The sequence below is a fragment of the Montipora capricornis genome, chromosome 3, assembly GCF_036669925.1.
Source record: "Montipora capricornis isolate CH-2021 chromosome 3, ASM3666992v2, whole genome shotgun sequence".
NCBI lineage: Eukaryota > Metazoa > Cnidaria > Anthozoa > Scleractinia > Acroporidae > Montipora > Montipora capricornis.
Genome location: NC_090885.1, coordinates 60,044,980 through 60,049,979, shown reverse-complemented (window position 1 = coordinate 60,049,979; position 5,000 = coordinate 60,044,980). Strand labels below are relative to the sequence as shown.

Below are 5,000 nucleotides of genomic sequence, written 5' to 3'. Positions count from 1 at the left end.
ACTGTAAAGGCTGGATACGCGGATACGCAGTATTGTTTCAGTGATTAGGCCTAAGCCGGGGGCCTAAGCTCTCTCGTAGAATTTTAGCTTTCATTTTACGCTTCGGTTAACTACACTTTTTCACGACATCGTGTTCAGAAGAAACCACTCGTTTTCTGATTAAGCCTAAACGCTCGTTTCAGTGATTAGGCCAAAGCACTCTCGTAGAATTTTAGCTTTCATTTTACGCTTCGGTTAACTACAATTTTTCACGAGATCCTGTGAAGAAGAAAGCACTCGTTCACTGATTAAGCCTAAGCGCTCGTTTCAGTTATTAGGCCTAAGCAATCTCGTAGAATTTTAGCTTTTATTTTACGCTTCAGTTAACTACACTTTTTCACGAGATCGTGTGAAGAAGAAAGCACTCGTTTACTGATTAAGCCTAAGCGCTCGTTTCAGTGATTAAGCCTAAGCAATCTCGTAGAATTTTAGCTTTTACTTTACGCTTCGGTTAACTACAATTTTTCACGAGATCGTGTGAAGAAGAAAGCACTCGTTCACTGATTAAGCCTAAGCGCTCGTTTCAGTGATTTGGCCTAAGCAATCTCGTAGAATTTTAGCTTTCATTTTACGCTTCGGTTAACCACACTTTTTTACGATATCGTGTTCAGATGAAACCACTCCTTTACTGATTAAGCCTAAACGCTCGTTTCAGTGATTAGGCCAAAGCACTCTCGTAGAATTTTAGCTTTCATTTTACGCTTCGGTTAACTACAATTTTTCACGAGATCGTGTGAAGAAGAAAGCACTCGTTCACTGATTAAGCCTAAGCGCTCGTTTCACTGATTTGGCCTAAGCAATGTCGTAGAATTTTGGCTTTCATTTTACGCTTTGGTTAACCACACTTTTTTACGATATCGTGTTCAGAAGAAACCACTCGTTTACTGATTAAGCCTAAACGCTCGTTTCAGTGATTAGGCCAAAGCACTCTCGTAGAATTTTAGCTTTCATTTTACGCTTCGGTTAACTACAATTTTTCACGAGATCCTGTGAAGAAGAAAGCACTCGTTCACTGATTAAGCCTAAGCGCTCGTTTCAGTAATTTGGCCTAAGCAATCTCGTAGAATTTTAGCTTTCATTTTACGCTTCGGTTAACCACACTTTTTCACGATATCGTGTTCAGAAGAAACCACTCGTTTACTGATTAAGCCTAAACGCTCGTTTCAGTGATTAGGCCAAAGCACTCTCGTAGAATTTTAGCTTTCATTTTACGCTTCGGTTAACTACACTTTTTCACGACATCGTGTTCAGAAGAAACCACTCGTTTTCTGATTAAGCCTAAACGCTCGTTTCAGTGATTAGGCCAAAGCACTCTCGTAGAATTTTAGCTTTCATTTTACGCTTCGGTTAACTACAATTTTTCACGAGACCCTGTGAAGAAGAAAGCACTCGTTCACTGATTAAGCCTAAGCGCTCGTTTCAGTTATTAGGCCTAAGCAATCTCGTAGAATTTTAGCTTTTATTTTACGCTTCAGTTAACTACACTTTTTCACGAGATCGTGTGAAGAAGAAAGCACTCGTTTACTGATTAAGCCTAAGCGCTCGTTTCAGTGATTAAGCCTAAGCAATCTCGTAGAATTTTAGCTTTTACTTTACGCTTCGGTTAACTACAATTTTTCACGAGATCGTGTGAAGAAGAAAGCACTCGTTCACTGATTAAGCCTAAGCGCTCGTTTCAGTGATTTGGCCTAAGCAATCTCGTAGAATTTTAGCTTTCATTTTACGCTTCGGTTAACCACACTTTTTTACGATATCGTGTTCAGATGAAACCACTCCTTTACTGATTAAGCCTAAACGCTCGTTTCAGTGATTAGGCCAAAGCACTCTCGTAGAATTTTAGCTTTCATTTTACGCTTCGGTTAACTACAATTTTTCACGAGATCGTGTGAAGAAGAAACCACTCGTTTACTGATTAAGCCTAAACGCTCGTTTCAGTGATTAGGCCAAAGCACTCTCGTAGAATTTTAGCTTTCATTTTACGCTTCGGTTAACTACAATTTTTCACGAGATCCTGTGAAGAAGAAAGCACTCGTTCACTGATTAAGCCTAAGCGCTCGTTTCAGTAATTTGGCCTAAGCAATCTCGTAGAATTTTAGCTTTCATTTTACGCTTCGGTTAACCACACTTTTTCACGATATCGTGTTCAGAAGAAACCACTCGTTTACTGATTAAGCCTAAACGCTCGTTTCAGTGATTAGGCCAAAGCACTCTCGTAGAATTTTAGCTTTCATTTTACGCTTCGGTTAAATACAATTTTTCACGAGATCGTGTGAAGAAGAAAGCACTCGTTCACTGATTAAGCCTAAGCGCTCGTTTCAGTGATTTGGCCTAAGCAATCTCGTAGAATTTTAGCTTTCATTTTACGCTTCGGTTAACTACACTTTTTCACGAGATCGTGTGAAGAAGAAAGCACTCGTTCACTGATTAAGCCTAAGCGCTCGTTTCAGTGATTAGGCCAAAGCACTCTCGTAAAATTTTAGCTTTCATTTTACGCTTCAGTTAGCTACACTTTTTCACGAGATCGTGTGAAGAAGAAAGCACTCGTTTACTGATTAAGCCTAAGTGCTCGTTTCAGTGATTAGGCCTAAGCAATCTCGTAGAATTTTAGCTTTCATTTTACGCTTCGGTTAACTGCAATTTTTCACGAGATCCTGTGAAGAAGAAAGCACTCGTTCACTGATTAAGCCTAAGCGCTCGTTTCAGTGATTAGGCCTAAGCGCTCTCGTAAAATTTTAGCTTTCATTTTGCTGTTCGGTTAACTGCACTTTTGACGAGATCGTGTGAAGAAGAAAGCATTCGTTTACTGATTAAGCCTAGTAAACACTCGCTTCAGTGATTAGGCCTACGCACTCTCGTAGAATTTTAGCTTTCATTTTACGCTTCGGTTAAGTACAATTTTTCACGAGATCCTGTGAAGAAGAGAGCATTCGTTCACTGATTAAGCCTAAGCGCTCGTTTCAGTGATTAGGCCTAAGCACTCTCGTAAAATTTTAGCTTTCATTTTGCGGTTCGGTTAACTGCACTTTTGACGAGATCGTGTGAAGAAGAAAGCATTCGTTTACTGATTAAGCCTAGTAAACACTCGCTTCAGTGATTAGGCCTATGCACTCTCGTAGAATTTTAGCTTTCATTTTACGGTTCGGTTAACTACACTTTTTCACGAGGTTGTGTGAAGAAGAAAGCACTCGTTTACTGATTAAGCCTAAGCGCTCATTCAGTGATTAGGCCTAAGCACTCTCGCGAAATTTTATGGTTTGGTTCTCACAATATATTTAGAAGTTTACTTGGGGAGGGGTGGTATTTTCGACTGCGTATCCGCGTATCCACTTCACAACATACTACTTAGAAGTTTACTTGGGGAGGGGTGGTACTTTCGACTGCGTATCCGCGTATCCGAGTATCCACTTCACAATATACTTAGAAATTTACTTAGGGAGGAGTGGTATTTTCGACTGCGTATCCGCGTATCCGCGTATCCACTTCACAATATACTTAGAAGTTTACTTGGGGAGGGGTGGTATTTTCGACTGCGTATCCGCGTATTCGAGTATCCACTTCACAATATACCTAGAAGTTTACTTGGGGAGGAGTGGTATTTTCGACTGCGTATCCGCGTATCCGCGTTTTCACTTCACAATATACCTAGAAGTTTCCTTGGGGAGGAGTGGTATTTTCCACTGCGTATCCGCGTATCCGCGTATCCGCGTATCCGCGTATCCACTTGACAATATACTTAGAAGTTTACTTGGGGAGGAGTGGTATTTTCGACTGCGTATCCGCGTATCCGCGTATCCACTTTACAATATACCAAGAAGTTTACTTGGGGAGGAGTGGTATTTTCCACTGCGTATCTGCGTATCCGCGTATCCGCGTATCCACTTCACAACATACTACTTAGAAGTTTACTTGGGGAGGGGTGGTACTTTCGACTGCGTATCCGCGTATCCAGCCTTTTCAGAGGTGCAGCTTCAAAATGGCAGGGTATTCTGCTGTTACTCCCATGCAAGAAACTTCGTAGCATTTTTCTCCGTTTCCTCCCCTCCCGGATGGCACGAAAAATAAAAGCTCTTCGTCGCAAATCACCTCGCAAATCACAACCTTCTGGAACCTCCGTCATGTTTGTTTGGGTATTTAACAACTGACTGACCGCTGGCTATTGTAGAGCTCGTAAATTAACTACGACGAATTAAGTTCGACGTCTGAATGAACCGTCGAACCTAATCATTTGGGTCGACCCAAACAGGTATTAAGTTCTGCTCATGAAAAGTTCGACGTTTATTTGAACCGGGCCTTATTAGTTAATTATTAAAACTCTCTTTAATTTTGCAATGCATGTCTGATCGACCAGTTGCTAATATTTCAAAATGATCCCACTTAATTCTATGGCTGGTTAAGAAAACATGATAAGCAATTGCAGATTCGTGACAATTTGTAGTTAGGGCTTTAAAATGTTTTGTTTTTCTGTCACGTAATCGGCGTTTCGTTTTCCCTATGTAGAAATCATTGCAATCCCAGCAGTTTGCTCTGTACACTACTTTTGACCTGAAGGAAGGAGCTAGTTTATCTTTGTAAGGGAAAAAAGACTAAAAGTTGTGCATTTCAAGCAAATGTTTGTAACCGCTGTTTGCGTTTTATTCCTATTGAAACTAAAATGGCCCAAGTCAAAGAATTTTTATGAGACCATCCATGAGCGGCATGGCCATGAAACGTTGAAAACGGTACGAAGATATGAAAAAGATATCTCCCGGTATAACAAAGTGGCACTCGACATTACTTTCCTACAGAAATGCAGACTATTCCACATTTATCCAAAGTTTCTGGATTTCAAGTTAAGCAGACAAGATTTTCAGGAAACACGAGCTTGCCGCCGTTTCAAGGAAGATTTGTTAAATTACGAACTTCGCGAAAAGAAATCACTTCGACTCAAGTACAAGGAGTCCTATGAAACAGCACGTTGCCGA

The 5,000-nt window shown here is 40.7% G+C and overlaps 1 pseudogene; it reads right to left on the bottom strand.

Moving 5' to 3' along the window:
* LOC138043541 (uncharacterized) overlaps positions 1-115 on the bottom strand; it is a 2,091-nt pseudogene extending 1,976 nt beyond the window's left edge.
* Positions 116-5,000: the final 4,885 nt, after the last annotated feature.